The sequence below is a fragment of the Ambystoma mexicanum genome, chromosome 7q, assembly GCF_040938575.1.
Source record: "Ambystoma mexicanum isolate Mex_15411 chromosome 7q, UKY_AmexF1_1, whole genome shotgun sequence".
Lineage (NCBI taxonomy): Eukaryota > Metazoa > Chordata > Amphibia > Caudata > Ambystomatidae > Ambystoma > Ambystoma mexicanum.
The window spans coordinates 784,795,955-784,817,598 of record NC_090941.1 but is presented as its reverse complement, the minus strand read 5'-3'; positions in this window follow the sequence as shown (position 1 = coordinate 784,817,598).

Here is a 21,644-nt window from a genome sequence, read left to right as displayed (position 1 = left end):
ACAACGCGGTTGTTTTCCGCAATGCCGCATTGTGTCTCGGGCTCCCCGTGGCGAGCCCGAGAGCCCCAAATGGAAAAGCAGATTCAGGCAGACACAACGCGGTTGTTTTCCGCAATGCCGCATTGTGTCTCGGGCTCCCCGTGGGGAGCCCGAGAGCCCCAAATGGTAAAGCAGATTCAGGCAGACACAACGCGGTTGTGTTGGAAAACGCTGCGGTTTTAAAACCGCAGCGTTTTCCAACACAATAACGTTGTATTTATGTTTGCGGTCGCTTCAAAAGCGACCGCAAACATAAATACAAAGTTTTTAAAGCTGCGGTTTTATTTCTAAGTTTTCCGGGCTTCTCCAGCCCGGAAAACTTAGAAAAAAAAACGCAGCTAGTGCTTATTTTTTGTAAAAAAAATAAATAACACTTACCGAGATTCAGCTGCAGCTTTCCTGCTCTGGTCTCCGGTCCGCGTCCTCCGAGTCCCGGCACTAATGAAGGGAAAGCCACCCAGCGGTAGACTATGTTTACTACAGCTGGCTGGCTTTTCCTTCATTAGTGCCGCAAAAGCAAAAGCCAGCACAGGAGGGCCTCCATTTCACAAAATGGCTGCGCCCCTGTGCTTGCTTTTTCGAATTTTGAGCTTGAATAGCTCAAAAATTTACATAGGAGGTTTTAAAACGGAGGATGCTAGTATTTTTTTTTTATGTGGCCTATCTATTTTTTAAATACATTTTTTACTAGACCATCCCTTTAACTCAGAGGTCTTAGTCCGTAAAGCTCTTTTGGCGCGTTCATGAGTTGGGCGCATACCACCCAACTATATTAGCGTTAGCGCCCACTGGTCTGGCGGTATTACCACCGGATCACAGGTTGGGTATTAACTGTTAATCCCCATTGCCCATTGGGTCCATACTGCAGGCGGAAATTGCGCTCACAATTGGCATTTTCTTTGTGGGTTTCCCACCAGACATGTGATAAGGCCAGCCTTTAAATGCAGTGGTAATACCATTACCGCTGCATTTAATGGCTACCGCCCATCCCTTGATGAGGCCCTATGTATTATTGGACATCAAATGTGTCTTCATGGTAAGCGACAATATATCTTTCCACTCCACAGAGCCCAGTCAGATTCTTTGGGACATTGTAACCTTCTCCATTGGAACACGTAAGCAGGGCTAAAATGAAGTTTTAACTTGTGATCAAGTCAGCAAGAGAAAAGAATAAAACAAGCATTGGCTTAGCCATTTCACGACACCATATCATTGTATATGCATGAAAGGCTTCTTAAATTCTATTGCATTTACAAACTGTAAGCCATTCTTATGAAATACTTGTCAGTGATTTCCCTCGTTTGTGTTCAACATATTCTGAATAAGAATCATTTTTGAATTTAATCATTGCCAAAAAAGGGCAAGAGACATGCCAAAAAGGAAGAAAATGGGTCCCAAGCTGAACACATGTGGCATTGTGGGGGCAGTGCACCACGTGTATGATGATCAGTGCACACTCAGAATTGATTACAAAACTCTCTATGTTGGTTCCAAAACTGTAGTAAAGAACACCATTCACACTGGAACTCAGACTGTGGCAATAGCACTTTTTCCAGCTATGTAATATTAGTTGCAGTTGCATCCACTTCAAAATCGAAGCCTCATACCCAGAGATCAATGTGAATGGGCACTTAATTTGAGATCATAATAAGTTAAATCCCAACTTCTTGAACACTAGATAGGGCAATCCTAGAGGTTAGCAAGCAGTCAAATCTGGTGCATCGAAATGAGCGAAAGATAGTAACCCATGAAGGGATTGCAAAACATCCAAGAGTCAACCACATCAAGGTGCCTGATCTTAGCATGGAGGGAGGGACATCAAGTCCTCTGATGTACAATTGCCTGTGTGTCTGATACAATATCGTGCAGAAGACTGAATTCACTCTCAAGAATGAAGGGTGCAACCTTGAGATAGATACAATGCACCATTCTAGATTTGATTATTGGTTTTAATCAATGTAATAAATCACCTTTTCCCGTGGATCTTGCCTGAGAGTCTGTCTGGTTGTGATTGATTATATCTCCAGTGCCTGATATTAGCCAGTGCACCTTGTGGAAACTGGCTTTAGTGAATTGACCTTTCCAGATCTGTCAAAATGAATGAGTGATCAACCAATGGAGTATGCCAGATTTATTGAAAACTCATGCAGTGGTGCGAGAATTAAAAGGATTGGAAACACATTGTTTTCCGTTTTTTTAGGGAAAATTAGGGGAAATTACACTTCTGAACAATATTTCTCAAAATGTTCCTCTTTGATTTTACAAGATCTATGTCACATATATATGCTTTACACTGAAGTTGTGCATGCTTCAACAATTGTGAAAATCGCATTAGACAAGCTTGAGATATTAACTTCTAAAAAACATTATAATGTATTTATATTTCTGACATTCAAAGCACTCTCGTAGTGTGTGTTTACTTTTAATGTATAGTGTGAACTACAAAAAACGAAAATAAAAATGTGTAATGTTAAATACGAACTGCTCAGAACTTTCCTAGGTTATGTGTATTACTCAGGGAATTTTCACAAGCCTGTCCCACATTCAGAGCTTATCCATGCACTCCCTTTGTGCTTTGCACTTATCCCCTAAAATAGCATTTTCGCTCTGGGCCAACCATGACTTATCGTCAGGTCTGTTCATGGGGCTGTCTTTTCATGTCTCCTGATTCTTACAGCCTCCGCCTGTCTCCGAGTTAGCTTAGTTAAATTCAACATGAGCTATCGTCCATTTTTCTAATATGGCTGTCCTTGCCTTGTTATATATTCCTATGTAGCAAGCTTCTATATGTTGTCTTTCTTCCTTATGTTTCAACTTAGGGTTATATGTCTTCTTCATGACACCACTTTGTCAACCATTGGCCCCTAGTAATGGTCTAACATTAGATCATAAATGTAGCGTATGGTCCAACGCAACCATTGTTATATGTAACAAGGTACCACTGAGGTTTGAAGTATTTTTGAAATGTTGACTTCTTGTATTTGTTTTACCTGCACTTTTGTGTACTGTCCATATCTTTCGAGGGGCTATTTTTTAAGTAACCTTTAGTTTCATGATATTGCTATTTTACGTATTGTTTGTTTTATTACATTCAAACCTTTTTGTGATTTAAAGTGTTTTTCTTACCTACCATTTTTTATCTATATGTATTAAATACACTCATTGTGAACCATTTGAAATGTCTTTGAATTGTGTGCCACTGGTTCAATTTGATATACACTTTTGTGACTAATTGTTTTGATATCTGTTATGCTGATATTGCCTTCGTGAGACACCAACCTTTGTTGTTACCACTTTGCCCTTGTCAGATTTCACTTTAACTTCCATCCTTAATATTCATTGATGCATTCTGACATCTTGGCAAATGACATCCATCCATGTAGCTTTCTTCCATGAGACATCCTTACAAACTTTCGGTGCAAGTGTACATTCTGTATGGCTGTCTGAGTGGATAACTTCTCTTATACACTCAATCCAGTATAGGAACGATGAAGGGGGTCCCATCTATGGCTTTTTTTTTTATTGTTCCAATATGACGGTGGTGAGGGGGCGGGAACTGACAAGAAAATGTTTACCTGCTCCTTTACATTCCCCCTTCTGGTCTAATTTTTGACCAAATTCTCTTCTTCCATAGTCTTTATATCTTCTTCATCATTTCCCCCCCCCATCCAGCACTTTCAGAAATGTCGTCAGGCCTAGTACGATAGTCGCTTGTTTTGTTCCTCCCCTCCCTTTCTGCACCGCTCTCCCTCACCTTTTGTTTTTCTCCGGCTCTACCAGATATGTCATCAGGCCTAGTACGGTAGTCGCCTTTCTGTTTCCATTTCCTTCCCACTCTCCCCCTCCCTTCCATATCTATGTCTTAGCACTTGCACTATCTGAAATGTCATCAGCCCAAGTACGATAGTTAATTTCACATCCTTACTGTTCATGGCCTATAAGAATGTCATTGTATTTTCCCTTGTTCCCACCCTTGCCCTGAAGTGCTTTGAAACACATTGTGTATAGGTGCAATATAAATAAACTATCATAGAATATCATATAATTTATAAGCATCTTTTCTTCATCCTGCTTCTTTTTTGGGATCCAAATCTTTGTCACCCCCCCTCAGGTGGCCTGCATTTGTATGTGTTCATCCACACTCCAGGTCATATGTCAGAACTCTCCAGATGGCGAACAGAATTTCCAACGTCCTACATATCTTCTCCGATCCTGGGGTATTGAAACTTGGTTCCTTGAGGTGCAAGGGTACTTTTCTTTATATTCTCACAGGTACTGGCTTCGTTTAGCACCTGCTCACCCGTTCCAGCATCAATGTCAATCATGTTCCTCTTCCAATAGCTTTCTTGGCTGTCTTCTTGTAATGTCCCACAATGATCCTTATGAGACAGAATCCTAGCAACAGGAACACTAGTATTGCTCCAAGCATTTTGAAAGAATTTGCTAGACAGGTCAGAATCCACGAGAACAAAGATGTAAACAATCAACATCTTCAATTTTGTCTTCTTCCTCCACCATCTTTGTAATCCTTTTATTGCAGTATTGATCATCTGCAGTAGCTCCCATCTTGTAATCTGCAGCCACTTAATGCAACTTCGAAGTCTGGCAAGAATATAGCTGTCATGATCATTACCATCTTGCTGAACAATTTATGCTCATCTGGGATATTATTATAGGACTCCATTGATTTTGCTGAAAAATGATTGCTTCTCTTCAGTTAGCGTAGTTCGGTTGATCTCTTCATCCTCAGGTGTTTATCCATTTTTGGAAATTCATCAATATGCATGTCACTTTGAGGAATCACCAATGCTGGTATGTGTAACATTACCATGGAGCACACTCCTTCTCAATTATTAGGCAACCATAAGTAGGCTGTGGTTCAACACGCCCAATATCAATCCATTAATACTGCAGTTCCTCCAATAATTCCTGGGACTTCGATTATCTGTCCACATCCTTTATTTCTTCCAACCAGGATCAGGCCATTATTCTTGAAACATGTTGTTGCATTCCTTAGAGGTATTATAGAAACTGGTCATGCTTCATTGTCGACCCATGTGAGTAACTTTGAGTACTTGACGCTTGATTCAAGCTATTTGTCACTCACTATCTGCATTATTCTTGCTGATTCCTTCTTCAATAGATGTGCAGGGCAAGCCAATATCCCTTCTTCCTATCCAGTACTGGTGAAAACCGATCCATCTATCACTAACTGGAGTCTCCCTCCACATCTTGGCTCTCCTGGTTCTTCAGTTATGTCTGAGCAATTCTGCTTCATCACCTTTATTCGTTGTCCTGTCTTTGATGGATACATGTGTTTCTTACTTGTCCTTCCTAGTCCATTTTCCATCCTTCTTGTCTTAACCTAGGTATCTTCATATGGAAATGCCAACTTTGATTGCCATCATAACATAGCCCACTTTCCTTCAAATTGTCCTCTGGTTGTGCATGCTGCTAGATGACTGAGGCATTTTGCATCATGTGAAGACATTTCTCTTGCTTTAAAAGTTCTTGCCGTATTCATGGCATACTGTATTAAAGAACAAACATAACAACTTTTGTCTGATGTTCTTTCGCCCACCTCTTCATGTGCTGGTGGTACCATAGGTTATTCTTTAAATGAACTACATTTTCAAGATACATATTTATACCCTCATGGTTCTTCTCAACAGCCCTTTTAAATCGAAATAGACTCCTAATTATATTGTAAAACAGGCAGAATGTGCCTTTAGAGGGAACAATAATAGATGTTTCAGTTATACCCTCCATGTCTGCCATATTTTCCAACATTTCGTAATGCCATAATAATAAGGAGAAAAACACAAATCATAATACAGGCTGATATCACCATCAATATCACATGAAAACCTATTGTCTTTCTGGGCGGCAATGAATCTCTGAAATCTTGAAGTCTCTCCATCTTGTATTTACTTTAATATGTACATTTATTATCTCCTTTTTAATCACATCTGTATAAAAAACTGGAGTAGTATTGGGGGCGCTATTGAGCAGCCTGGAAAATGGCTGCCTAGCTTAATAACTCTGTGTGCCATCAGCCTTCACCCGACTGCATCAGAGGATTCTCTGTCATCCTAGAGCTGCAACTACTACTACTGATAGCTGTTGGATCAGGGCACATTTGACTTCAATCTGAGTGAAAATCGTAGCTCTGCGGCCCAGCTAAGGCTTCACGAAATTTGGAGTTTTGAGGGGCCGAGCCTCCAGCTCTACTAGAACTATCACCTGAGAGACTCTACTCCACTGTAAGGCCCTGGCAGCAGTGCCTGCTTCCTGCCACTGTATTGCAGCAATTGTGGTCTCTGCCGCCTGCGACTCTCCCTCACCTTACGGTGCCCTGTAGCGGGGACTGGTATGCTGCGTGCCCGGTGCGTGGAGCTGGCACCTGGAGCTGGGCTATGCCCCGGAGTGACGGCGCCACCTGGACCGGCGTTCCCTACCCCGCCCGGTGCTCCCTGTGCAGACGGGCCCTGAGCCCGCAACAAAACTCACCCAGTGCTACTTGGCCTTTGGGGTGTCGGCGGTCCTGCCTCCTGGTCGGCGATTAGTCAGGGGGACTGGCTCGATCTCTGCGGCATCTGGACTGGAACCCCAGCACAGGTGGTGTCATTTTGCTGGAGTCCGGTGGATGGGGTGCAACCCCCCTGGGGCGTCCGCCTTCGGCAGCGCTGCTTTCGGGCTGCGGGCCTTCACCTACCGGAACACCTTATTGCTGCTACGGGCTCTGGGTCCCTGCATGCAGTCGGCCCCACGTCCGCTGTGTGTGCCATGGCGGCTGCTGGCATAGACACATAATTCTCCTCATGCCCCGTACCGACCCTGAGGCCTGCTGGGGCTGCCTTCCATGAGGCGCATCACAACACTCTGCTGGCTCTATATTGCTGCATGATTCGCGTCTGCCGGCAGCTGCCCTGGACTTGCGCACTGTCCCCTGCGGTCCTGGTTGTTTTCCCCAGGCCGGCGGGATCTTCCTGTCCTTGGGAATCCCTGAGCTGCATGCACAGTGCCATCTGGACTTACCTGGCTGCTGTCTCCTGTAGGTGCCTCCATTGGCCCTCCCAAACTTTTGTTTACAAATATACTGCTACCTACCGGTGCTTCCCACTGTTACATCCTGACCAGCAACAGACCTTGAATCCAGGTCAGCATATTACTACACGTTCCTTGCACTTTGCTGTGCTGTTTGTTCGGGTGGCCTCACCACAGTTTTATATCGCCTGTCTCCTCAAATCACCCCTGTCATCATCTTTCACGTAACCTGTGCTACAACGTCCTGCCTCATCTCTCTCCCTGCTCATCTGGAGTTTGCTGGCTATCTCAGTATATCTGCTATGTTATCCCTCCTGCTTCTACATTGAATATCCTGCCCCAGCGGCTACGTCATCCTTGCTCTGCAAAGTCGGCATCCTGGTTCGTTATTGCCCCCCTTCCCTGCCATCTGACACTGTTTTCATTGTCCTGGGCTATTGTCTAACATCTCTGCCTGGCACCATCAAACTGCACAACTACGCTCTCATCTATACCGAAATGTCAAAACAGTCTTGTGGGACCAACAAAGTAGGAGCCATGGACAAGTTCGCCAGGGCAGCATCGAAGCCAGAATTGGGTCTCCCGCCCTCTAATTAGGATGAACTCGAGTCACGGCCAAGCACTCCGACTCCTGACCTCGCTGCAATGATGGAGTCCATGGCTAAAAACTTCACCTCCTTCCACGAAAAGCTGGACGACATAAATGCCAATGTTGCATCGCTCAAGTCCCAGCTTGACCAGGCTGACACTAGAATCACAGAGGCCGAATCTAGAATTGGTGCTAACAAGGATGTCCTGCTGGCCCTCCAGGTCACAGTGGCTTCCCTTAGCGCGACATGAAGACTGTGAAGGCGAAATGCGAAGACCTGGAATCCAGGGCACGCAGGAACAATATACACATCATTGGGGTCCCGGAGAATGCTCTCAAGGGACGCATGGAGTTGGCGGTCGAAAACCTCCTTAAAGAATTGCTGGACGCCCCTGATCTGCCCCCCTTCTTCACTGTCGAGTGTGCCCACTGCGCCCTTTCACCATGACCAAAACCTGGTGCTTCCCCAGACCTGTCATCGCTAGGATCCTCAATTATAGAGACAGGGACCTCATCCTCCGCCTGTCTGGTGAAAAGGGTGAACTGCATCTTGGCTCCCAAACAATCAGGATCTTCCCTGACTTCTCTGTAGGTGTGCAGCAGGAGAGGCGTCAGTTCCTTGGTGTTAAAAGACTTTTGAGGGAGCGGAACATCTCCTATGCAATATTGTTTCCAGCACACCTCAAATTCACTTTCAAGGATAAACTATACGTTTTCACAGTCCCTGACGAAGCAGTGAAGTTTATAGAGGCGCAGATGCCACTCCACAGCCCGGCTGAAGACCTTATGGACAATAACTGAAACATAGCCTGCTCATCTCTGCACTACTTATGTCTTTATCATTCATATCCATTGGCCATTGAGTTGATGACAGCTCTCAATATTCTACTTTCCTGCAACACGTATATAAACTCTGTTATGCTATGGTACGCCGGACCATTGCGTTTGGGCTTGGCCACCCTCCGAATACTGCTTTAAGTAGTTGTTTGTGACACTGACCAACGCTTTCACCAGTGGCATTGCCACTCGGTGTATCCATCACTTCATATTGATAAACCACGTCCTCTTAGGCTTGAGTGTTATTTTCTTTCACTACATGTACCGCATGATTGATACTCTGTATATTGTTGTGTTTTGCCGACCTTTGCACCAGTTTCGGTGCCTCATTGCTCCTATTTCAGTGGCTACATGGCAACAATGCACCCCACTGCAGTTGCAACGGCTAATTTAAAGGGTTCTTTGACTCCTGACTCCTGTTGGGTTTACAGAGCAGATGGACCATGTTGTGGTTGGGCCACTGTTATCTGGTTGGGGGGTTTTGTTGGTAATTGTGGGAGGGCGTGGGTGGGTACACTGCCAGTTGTGGTTGGGTGGTGAGGGGGGTGGGTAATTGGGATTGGGGAGTTCACATACAAAACGGCAGAGGTGGAACAACATTTCACAGCATGGAAGGGTGTCATTACGGTATCGTGACCAGCCAGATATACACACCAGGCCACATTTGCTGGGATGTACCCTGAATTTACACAATGCCCACGAAAGTGATGTTCTGGAATGTCCGAGGCCTAAGCAATTACACCAAGGCTCGCAAAAGTATGGCCTATGCCCAAAGACATGGGTCTAAGATACTCATGTTGCAAGAAGCGCCTGTGCAGGCTCCCCTAGCGACTAGTATCGTTCCTTCCTGGGGGCCCAATAGATTTTACACATCTTACTCTACACAGGCCAAGGGTGTGCTCACGCTTATCCATAGATCCATTAGATTTACTCTTCTGAAAAGTTACATAGACCCTGAAGGCAGGTATGTCATACTATGAGGCACATTGATTGGTAGGGAATACCTTCTGGTGAACACTTATGGACCTAGTGTTGACTCCCCTGTTCTCTTTGATACTGTTACTGCAATCGTACTGGGGTATGTGGGGGTCCAGATCATCTGGGTTGGCGATATGAACCTCATACTTGACACTGAGTTGGACAGAACGGGATCGGCACCTAGAGCACTATCTGGGGCTGCACGTACACTGCTCACGCACTGTGTTACACTCGGGATCCATGACATCTGGAGGACTCTCCATCCCTAACTGTAACTGCATGAATACACTTATTACTGCGCAGTACATGATAGTTCATCCATAATTGATCTCTTCTTGGTGTCTAGTGACCTGATCGGTAAGGTTGATGGGGCCCAATTACTTACACGTACATTGTCCGATCATGCTCCGATTATCCTGTCAATTGAGTTTGGCTTGCCTATGCCTACATGCAGCATCTGGCATTTCAAATCCACCGGCCACCTAGACATTGTATTTAAAGCTGACATATTGGCTGATATTGTGGCCTTCTTCGAAAGCAGCATCCTGCCGGCTACTTCCGCAGGGGTCCGTTGCGAGGCCTTCAAGGTGTACATTAGAGGGATGTCCATCTCAAGGGAATCGGGAGTCTTGAAATCCATAAGAAATGACCTTGCTCGTTCCGAAGCCAGGCTACGGGTAGACTGCACCACTGCCGCTGACCCCGCCAAACTTGCGCAAATTAGTGAAGAACTTGAGGTCTTTGGAACACATGCCACCAGAGAGGTCCATTATTTCAGCCGCCCACAAGCTGCATTGAGATATGGGGAGGGAGATAGACCTGGGAAGACACTAGCTAGGCTAACCAGAGCCATATGGAGCCATGCCCATATTGTGTCCATCAAGGACACGCGAGGTGAGCCGCAATAGTCTGACCAGCAAATATTGGGGTCTTCACTGACTTCTACACCAATCTCTACACATCACCCTCAGAACACGACAAGCAACACATGAGAGATCTCCTGGCTCGGGTCCCTATGACATATATCTCTGACTCGACTAGGGATAAATTGGATTCCCCGATCGTGTTGGACAAGATAGTCAGAGCCATCTCGGACCTCCCAAAAGGTAGGGCTCCTGGCCCCGACGGGCTTACCCCTGACTTTTACCAGGAGCATGTCGCTATTTTGGCCCCCAAACTGTTGGAGGTGTGGGATGAGTCGCTCTGGCTGGCCGTTCTCCCTCCCTCTGTGAGGCTGTCATAACTGTGTTTCTTAAACCTGGCAAGGCGAGCAATGAATATGGCTCATACAGGCCTCTCTCGCTTATTAATGTTGATCTCACGATTTTTGCGATGGTGATAGCTAATCGCTTCCTTCCGATCATGACCCACTTAGTACACGAGGACCAAGGGGGCTTTGTTCTTGAGATATCCACTTCCCACAATATCCGGCACCTTTTCAATGTTATGGCTAGAACTGACTAGGACTCTAACACTATTGCAGTCACACTTGATGCTCAAATGGCATTTGACATGGTTTCGTGAAAATAGATGTGGCTGGTTCTGGAGACTATGGGAATTGGACCTAATATGATTGGATACATAAAATTATTGTACACTGATCCTGTGGCTAGGGTCGGGATCAATTCCCTGACATCTGCTATATTCGCACTCTTTAGGGGCACCCGCCAAGGCTGTCCATTCTCCCCGATTCTTTTTGCACTTGTAATAGAGCCTATGGCAGATCACGTAAGAGCACAACATGCCCACAGAGGGAATCTACTGAAAGACACCCCTGAAATAATACCTCTCTACGCCGATGATGTAGTGCTATATATTAGAAACCCTGCCACCAACCTTGACCTCATTCTGCGTGACATCACACGTATAGGTACCTGTTCGGGCTTCACGATCAATTACTCCAAATCAGAAATGTTTCCACTCACTACTAATACCCAACAACCTGCCTCAGAGTATCCACTGCGTTGGTCCCCTGGCGGCATCAAATACTTAGGTGTCCAAGTGTCTCTGTCAAAGGCGACCCTGCTAGCAGACAATTATGCAACCGCCGCATAGCTCGCTGAGTCGAAGATGGCCAGATGACGCTCTCTTCCGTTGTCACTTGCTGGGAAACTCTCCCTTATCAAAATGATTCTGGTTCCCAAACTGCTCTATGTGTTTAGTAATATTCTGATTTGGCCCAGGAAATCATTCTTCATGAAGCTCCACAAAATGTGTGCACAGTTCTTGCGGCATGTGGGTGCGGTCCGCAAGAAACTGCTAGATATGGTGATCCCATATGATAGGGGAGGGTTCACAGCACTGGATCTGATGTTGTATTGGACAGCTGCACAAGCCCAATACGCCGCATACTGGTACCCGAGCTCTCTGATCCGCCCTCATGTCAAATTGGAAATGCTAGCTGCAGGTGAGATTAATATCATGACCCTGATATTTTGCTAAGACTTTGTCCCTGATTCTTCGTTTGATCCCGTAGCGGCGACCCTTTTTGCATGGGGCCGCCTCTTGAAGATAACAGCTGAATCATATCCCTACTATAAATGGCTCCCCGCTTTGGGGTTCACTGGGCTGGAACCCATGCAGGATGCAGCTCTAGCTCGACACTGGGGGGTCTTAGGTTATCAGGCACTTACGCATTTCTTCCCCGACGGGAAGTTCATAGACCCACAGTCATGGAGACGGGTGCACTTAGGATCTGCACTGGCGATGCAACAGTATTACAGGCTCTGTGCGGACTTCCGTGCCATGTGGCCTACCTTCCCTGATGAACCACCCGACACCCCTGAAATGGCCTACATTGCCAACACGATCGGCTCCCGTGGGGTCATCTCCTCTCTGTACAAAATGCTCCTGGCTGCGACTCCGGCATGACCTTCCAAAGCACGCATGGATTGGGCAGACGAGCTGGGCCTCGAGATCTCCGATCACCTGTGGAAAAGCATGTGTTCACACATGAACAGAGTATCTCTCAACTTCCGTCACCGTGTAATGCAGTTTAAATTGCTTAATAGGCTGTACTGCACCCCTCACAGACTCTCTAGGTTCACTCATACTGATATACATATCTGCGTCCACTGCAGAGAGCATGGCGAGGACGACATTCACATGTTTTTGATGTGTGGTGCACTGGGAGATTTTTGGGATGGGATTTTAAAGGCCCTCAATGACATTATCGGAGTAGCGATTGACCCTGACCCACTGGGGATCTTGTTTGGACATCAGTTGCATGGTAGCCAAGAAGTGTGTGTTTCAGTGCTGGAAAAGCCCCTGGCTTAGCGCACTCACCTGGTCCCGGACTTGTGAGGAAGAATACCTAACGATGCTTCCAGTGCACTCTCGTCCTAGGAATATCTGGTCTGCCTTTAATAGTTATCTTATTAATCAAACCGAGTGCATCCGGCAGTAACTCACCCAACCCTACTCAGGAGCGTTCTTAAACACCATGGTGTCTTATAAATCAAGCTGTTTCCTTTTATTAATGTAATACCTGCTATCCATGTATATTGTATGCTGGTAATTTATGTTTTGCGCATATAACTCTGACATATGTGTTTGCTGTAACCTCTGCCTATAAATAAAAAATGTTAAAAAAAACTGGAGTGATATTGCAATTATCACTCTCCAAACAGTACAATTGTTGTTTTGGTCCTACAAAAATGTAATAATATTTATTCCTCTTCAAACTAAAGCTGGATAAATTGGCAGTACATAGGAAGAAATAACAGATAAAAATGTATATGCTAGTGTAATGATGGGTATCAGAAACAATGGCCGATACTCTTCTTTCATCTTCAAAGTCCAGACTCTTTTCTCATTGTCTCTTGAGCCTGTCTAAAAGGAGTGTTCCAAGGTAGCTGCAAGTCTATTTTCTCCTTGTCAAATTTGAAAACCAATGATCTTTAGTTGGTTTTAAAAAATATTAAACCCTAATCTATATTGTTTGTGTGCACTTCTTTCTCATTATTCTATTTTCTAGCCATTTACCAGGTCTGCATACGCAGAAGTGCTTCTTTTGCTTTGTCTAGATGGATCAGCACCCACGGTGCTACTTGTCTTGCTTCTCTTTGGATGTCTTAGAAGGGGCAGATGTTTCAACTTCATACGGTTTGACATTGTGTAAATGTAGCCACACACTTTAACCCCTCAATTTCACTGCAATGGGGCTAGATTCCTCTACTTCATGAGGATCCTCAAAGCAGAGTGTACTGCAGGTGCCTATGAATTTGCACACTAGAACCTGGTATCCTGGGTACAACCTTGAGGGATTTAGCAATCTTCTTTTTCATGCACCTGATTGTCTTTATTTCTGAACCCTCCCTTCTGTTCTTGATCTGTTTGAGACATGAAAGAAACACTTGCAATCAGTGTTCTTTAATAATCATGCATCTCATTTCCTAATGCCCTCCCTACACTGTGGGCATCAGTTATTACCATAGTTGGAGGAGTCAATGGGGTTATCATAAAGTGTCCAGTCACCAACTCATGAGGAGTTAGATGGTGATCCGAACCAGGCTGGTTTCTCAGTGCAAATAAAGCAAGGGGCAGACAATGCAACTGCCCCTTTTTTAAAGTAATCTTGATTTTGGCTATTCTCTATTGAGGAGTCTGTTTAATCTCTCACAGAAACCATTGGCCTGTGGATGATATTCAGATACAAATGTGTATTCTATGCCTAAAAGAAGTACTATCTGCTAAAAAAATTCATTTACAAAATGAGGTCCATTGTCAGACCGCAAAACTTCGCACACTCCCCACCTTGGGAACACCTCGCGTATCGGAAACGTGGCAGCGCATGAGGCATCAGGGTATGTGCATGGACCTGCCTCTATCCATCTAGAAAAAGGACATACTACAACCAACATATATCATTAGCCCTTACATATCTGTAGCATAGCTACATAATCTATATGTAGATGCTGAACCGGCCATTGGATCTAGGGATTGCTCCTCTTACTGTTTGTAAGGTGTGTACTGCAATGTATTTCTGACACACAATGCAAGTCACAATGAACTGTGCCACATGTTGCAGGAGATTAGGTGAGAACCACACTTCTGCAATTGTTACAGCTAGTCTCTCTCGAGTCCTATGTGCTGGGTAGTGAAGCTGCTCCAGTGCTACTCTCAATAATTCTAGAGGCATAACTGGGTTTCCAGGGCTATCCTGCCTCCAAATTGCCTCAGTGGGGGATAGAGAACGCCCCCGGTCTCTCCATAAATCTTGTTCTTCTCATGGAGCTCAACCTTCTATTTCAATTAACTGAACAACAGATAGCATGTTAAAGCCCTCCTTCACCAGCATGCATCGTCCTGTCATTTGTTTAATATCTTCTTTCTCCAAACTAGATACGGGTGGATAATAGGCTGCTTTTTTGGCCTCTACGTCTGCAATTTTGTTTCAGCAGGAAATTAAATCTGCTCGTTTAGAATACACTGAGCATGTTACGACTGCTAGGGTCAATGGTAGACTTATTACTTATAAGCTTATCCAATAGGGATGCATCTTGCACTGGAGTGCCGTCTGCACAGAGGAAACCCCTCCTTTTCCAGCTTTTTTTGCAAAGTTGATGTCATATAGGCAGAGTCGGAGTACACCGCCACTTCCTCATCCTCAAAGCTCTACAGTGCTTCGATGAACAACACTAATTCGGCAACCTGTGCTGAATAATTCTAAGACATCCTCAAGCTGGTTACAAACTCAAATTCACCTTCTCTATTCAGTTTCACTACTGCTGATCCCGTATGCCTTTCACCAGTCGGCTGGTCAATTTTTGAGGAACCATTAATAAAAATAACTTCTGCCCTCCCAATGAGATTTTCTCTAACTTGGGAGATTTCATTATAATTGTCGCTATACATTATGCAATCATGTACATAGTCATCCTCTCCTACTTGTTCTGCTATAAATGTTGCTGGATTCACTGTCGTACATCTAACAATTTCAACCGCTGGGTTGGAAATAATCACCTTGTACCTTGATGCTCTTTGTGTACTTAATGTACTTTTGGGTATTTCTAAAATTGCAAATAATGCATGTTCTACAAATAACGCTACTGAACACCCCATCATTGTACTTGAAACGTTTTCCATTGCAAATGCAGAAGCAGCTAAAGATTGCTCACATGGATAGTGTCTGACTATAAATGCCAATGGTTTCTGCTGATGTCCTAGTGTCGTCTTCTGCGAACGAAGTGCTGTCATGACTTCTCAATTTGAATGGGAGGATAAATAAAACACTTCACTGTAGTCTGGGATCCCCATCGCAGGGGCTGTACTGATTGCTTTTTTCAAACCTTCAAACCCTTTAGTCATCTCGTCTATCCATGTTATTGTACTTTTATTTACCTGTGCTTGTTTAAGTCCCTTTAACAGTGGTTGACTGTATGTGCTGCAATTGAAAACCCAAGCGCTGCATTAATTGCATAGGCCTAGAAACTGTTTATTTCCCTACTTGTTTTAGGTGCTACAGTGTTCATGATTTCTTCTGCTTTTTCAGGTGTCACTTTTCTACCTTAGTGAGCGATCAACTGTCCTATTTGCAAGACTTCTTCTTGACAATATTGCAATTTCTCCTTATCTTTATTTTATTTTTAATATTTTATTTTTAAATACAATTTATTTTTTAAAGTCTCCCTATCTATCTTGTATCCTTTCTCAGACAGTATAGTCAGGAATTCTCTGCACTTTTCTTCTGTCTCACTGCACACCAAAATGTCATCCATATACTGAATTATTGCACTTTCAAGTTGGACATCACTCAAGTCCATCTGTGCCATGATCCCAGCACAGTAATACAGATTCCATTCAGTAAAAGTAGGGAAGTAAGGAACTTCATATCCATCAGTGTGCCAACAGTGGCTTCAAGCTTCGGGCAATCTCTCACAGATACCATTGGCCTGTGGATGATAAGCAGATACAAATGTGTGTTTTATACCTAAAAGAAGTACTTTCTGCTAAAAAAAATAATTTACAAAATGAGGTCCATTGTCAGACCGCAAAACTTCGTACACTCCCCACCTTGGGAACACCTTGCATACCAGAAGCATGGCAGCGCATGAGGCATCAGGGTATGTGCATGGACCTGCCTCTATCCATCTAGAAAAAGGCCATACTACAACCAGCATATATCTTTAGCCCTTACATATCTGTAGCATAGCTACATAATCTATATGTAGATGCTAAACCGGCCATTGGATCTAGGGATTGCTCCTCTTACTGTTCGTAAGGTGTTTACTGCAATGTATTTCTGACACACAATGCAATTCACAATGAACTGTGCCAAATGTTCCAGGAGATTAGGTGAGAACCACAATTCTGCAATTGTTACAGCTAATCTCTCTCGAGTCCTATGTGCTGGGTAGTGAAGCTGCTCCATTGCTACTCTCAATAATTCTAGAGGCATAACTGGGTTTCCAGGGCTATCCTGCCTCCAAATTGCCTCAGTGGGGGATAGAGAACACCCCCGGTCTCTCCATAAATCTTGTTCTTCTCATGGAGTTCGACCTTCTATTTCAATTAACTGAACAACAGCCAGCATGTTCAAGCCCTCCTTCCCCAGCATGCATCATCTTGTCATTTGTTTAATATCTTCTTTCTCCAAACTAGATATGGGTGGATAATAGGCTGCTTCTTTGGCCTCTACGTCTGCAGTTTTGTTTCAGCAGGAAATTAAATCTGCTTGTTTAGAATACGCTGAGCATGTTACGACTGCTAGGGTTAATGGTAGACTTATTACTTATAAGCTTATCCAATAAGGATGCATCGTGCACTGGAGTGCCGTCTGCACAGAGGAAACCCCTCCTGTTCCGCCACTTCCTCATCCTCAAAGCTCTACAGTGCTTTGATGAATGCCATTAATTCGGCAACCTGTGCTGAATAATTCTAAGACATCCTCAGGCTGGTTACAAACTCAAATTCACCTTCTCTATTCAGTTTCACTACTGCTGATCCCGTATGCCTTTCAACAGTTGGCTGGTCAATTTTTGAGGAACCATTAATAAAAACAACTTCTGCCCTCCCAATGAGATTTTCTTTAACTTGGGAGATTTCATTATGATTGTCGCTATACATTATGCAATAATGTACATAGTCATCCTCTCCTACTTGTTCTGCTATAAATGTTGCTGGATTCACTGTTTTACATCTAACAATTTTAACCGCTGGGTTGGAAATAATCACCTTGTACCCTGATGCTCTTTGTGTAGTTACTGTACTTTTGGGTATTTCTAAAATTGCATATAATGCATTTTCTACAAATAATGCTACTGAACAACCCAGCATTGTACTTGAAACTTTTTCAATTGCAAATGCAGAAGCAGCTAAAGATTGCTCACATGGATAGTGTCCGACTCTAAATGCCAATGGTTTCTGCCCATGTCCTAGTGTCGTCTTCTGCATATGAACTGCTGTCATGACTTCTCCATTTGAATGGGAGGATAAATAAAACGCTTCACTGTAGTCTGGGATCCCCAACGCAGGGACTGTACTGATTGCTTTTTTCAAACCCTTTAGTCATCTCGTCTATCCATGTTATTGTACTTTTATTTACCTTTGCTTGTTTAAGTCCCTTTAACAGTGGTTGAATGTATGTGCTGTAATAGAAAATCCAAGCCCTGCAAAAATTGCATAGGCCTAGAAACTGTTTATTTCCCTCCCTGTTTTAGGTGCTACAGTGTTCATGATTTCTTCTGCTCTTTCAGGTGTCACTTTTCTCCATTAGTGAGGATCAACTGTCCTATTTACAATACTTCTTCTTGACAATATTGTAATGTCTCCTTATCTTTATTTTATTTTTAATATTTTATTTTTAAATACAATTTATTTTAAAGCCTCCCTATCTACCTTGTATCCTTTCTCAGACAGTATAGTCAGGAGTTTAACTGAGACTTCTCTGCACTTTTCTTCTGTCTCACTGCACACCAAAATGTCATCCATATACTGAATTATTGCACTTTCAAGTTGGACATCACTCAAGTCCATCTGTCCCATGATCCCAGCACAGAATACAGATTCCATTCAGTAAAGGTAGGGAGGTAAGGAACTTCATATCCATCAGTGTGTCAACAGTGGCTTCAAGCTTGGAGCAAGAGACATTTACCTCACTCCTATCATTGTACCCAGAGGCTCATTACACTCACATTGCCTTCCCTACCCTCAACATGGCCGCCACTAAATCCATAGATAACTCACAGGGCATTCTATACCTGTTGCAGACGGAGCTACTTAAGCCCCACCTCCGCGGAAGCTCTTGCTTCACGTCTTCTCCGCTGACAGCAGATAACACTTCCAACGATCTCTGACAGAACCTGTCAATAGAAGAAAAAGTGTCAAAACTATTAATTTCCACAGCACAATGACACAATATCAGTAGAATTGTAAAGCCTTACCGAACCAAAGTATTTTCCACGTATTTTCCTCAGTCCGTTGTTATATTCGTAGTCCCTGCATCTTCTGTCAGAAGGTCTGTCGCAGCCACAGCATTTCTTCTCTCAGCAGCTTTCGTCCACAGTCGCATTGTATTCTTCCTAAAGTTTTCACAGCAGTCTCTGCATCGTCCAAAGGTATTTTCTTCAACAATTTTTCCAAAAACCTGCAAAACAAAGGTATTTAATGAATGAATGAACTTGTAAAAAAGAAAGAAAGAAGAAGTTGCATATGTGCTTACCTGAAGTCTCAGCAAGGCTTTCCTTTGCTTATTTCTTACCGCACTTGTTTCTGAAGGCTGCTACTACTCCGTTTTTTTCGACGATCTCACGTAAATTCATGTTTCCTCAAAACGAGTATAACTGCAGCCATACCATAGCATCGGCCCTTGTTAGGGAACTACAAACCTGTAAAAACTAAAGGAAATTTTTGCAAGAGAGATCTCTCCAATGTAGGGACCATTCAGTACCTAATGAACTGTATATAATTATTATTTTTCACCAAAAGACTTGCCCAAGTTACCTTAGAAGAAGTTTTGGACATTTTTCAGTTAAGAATTGTTCGACACCACAGCCCCTCAGATCAAAAGTCATCTACCCAACGCGCCCCTATAGAATACAGGATAGAGAGCTCCACAAAAGAAAAGCACAGGTGAGAAGGGTGGGTTATTTCAAGGTACACTGTATCACAGTTTTAGTTTGTGGATGGGAATTACAATAGTGGGTTTGTTATAATTGTTGTTTCCACAGAATTAGTGCCCAGACAAGAGGTCTTCAGCTGAAAAGGCATTACGCTCCCGTGGAGACCTAAGGTAAGCGTTACAATATGGAGGACTCTGTTAAAAATTGAAGGGGACTCACAGAACCCCTGTGGAAAACAAGTTTGTTTCAGGCAAATCGTTCTATAGGAAAAGGAAATCAAATCTTGTGGGTCTTCATGAAGGGGAATCAAAAAGAATGCATTCTTTAAATCGACAACTGTGAAATATTTGGCTGCGGACGGGCTGTTACACAGTATCGTCGCAGGATTTGGAACTAAAGTAAACTCAGCTTCGACTAGTCCTGAATAAATCTCCACGGCCTCCCCTTTGATTTTTTTACAGGGTACACCGATGTCTTACATGATGAGTCTGAGGGCACCAATATGCCTTGCTTCAATAAAGCGGAAATGGTTTCAAATATACATTCATCCCCCACTCTAGACATGGGGTATTGCTTTTCTCGTGGTAAAAGCGCTTAATTGCCTTGCTTAATTTTAACTGCACCTATCCCTTTTAATAAACCCATATCATAAGGGCACTTAGTCCACAAAATATCTGGCACCTTCTCTAAGTCTTCCTGAAAAAATGGCGGTCTTCTTTTCACCAATGCCATTCTCTGTGGTATTTCAATATCCTTCACCAATATCCATGTACCTGTGAAATGATTTGCTCCTATCACAGTTATACTCCCCATTTTGGGTGTGGGTGCTGTATTCCTGAAGTCATGTTCCATTCTGGTACCATAGCCTGCTGTACTGTTTGCTGTGGCTGAGCCTGTTGTGTATGCATGGGTGCCTGCTGTGGTTGCCCTTGCAGTGATTGCAGTGATTGTATCTGCAGCGATGCTGGCTGCATTTGTTGGGGTTGTGGCGCATATTTCTGAGCATACTTGTGATCTTGGACATAATATTCCTGCGGTTCTGTGTTATATTGTGGAGCATAACCCATCCCCCCTCTTGGAGCTTGCCAATTCTGTTACATGCCTCCACTGCTTCTGCATGTCCTAGCTATAGTTCCCATTCTCCCACAATTCCAACATTGTTGTGGCTATCCAACATTAAATCCTCCTCTTCCGGGAAAGTTTTGAAATCCACCTTGTCCTACTTCTCTAGACCCATTCCCTTTTTCTCTTGAACAAGAATTTTTCGTGATAATTGATCTGCGGGATATCCAACATTTTGCTGCCTTGTGTGTCTTGTATCACCCCTGCCTCATTACTTGTCAATAACGCTCCCTCAATGGCTATTTTCGACAATTTCTTCTGAACTAACTTTGCTTCCTCCTGCTTTCTATTCTGTGATTTCTTCTTATTTTTCTCCTGCATTAATCAGCAATGATGCACGGTTGTCAACGGTTGCCAATTGAGTTTCTGGCCTTGGCTTCACTTCCATTCCCACCTTTTTTTTCAATTGCCGTTGTACTGGCTCAGGCAGCCCCTGATGCAAAATTTGGTAAAACAAGGCTATGGTTTTTATCCCATGATTCATGCATCTCCTGCCACCATCTGTCTTGAATATCTTGAATAAAGGCAACATGATCTTCATCCTCTCCCAATTTCCTAGTCATAATCACACCGATATCCCATGTATTGGGCAATTACACTCTGAGCGCCCACCATACGTCTGCTCTGCAATTATTAAATGGTGCTCCATCATGTGTCATGTTTTGCGCAGTTACACCTGCGTATCCTGCTTGTTTCCAAATGTCGTCAGCTCTCTCCCCTAGAATAGCTGCTAGCAGCCCTTCTATGTCACCTCTGGCTAACGTCATTCCTGGTGTCATCCTTTCTAATTTATAAATCCATGTTCCCACTTCAGAAGTTAAACTCAGCAATTTACACCTCAAAATATCTTTATCCATCTTTGGCCATGGAATATATTGTGATCGTCGTCACCCCATCTCCAATAATGGCAATTGTGAGAATCCTGCTTCATAATCATATTTACCTACACTCCTCATCTTCACAGCAGAGTT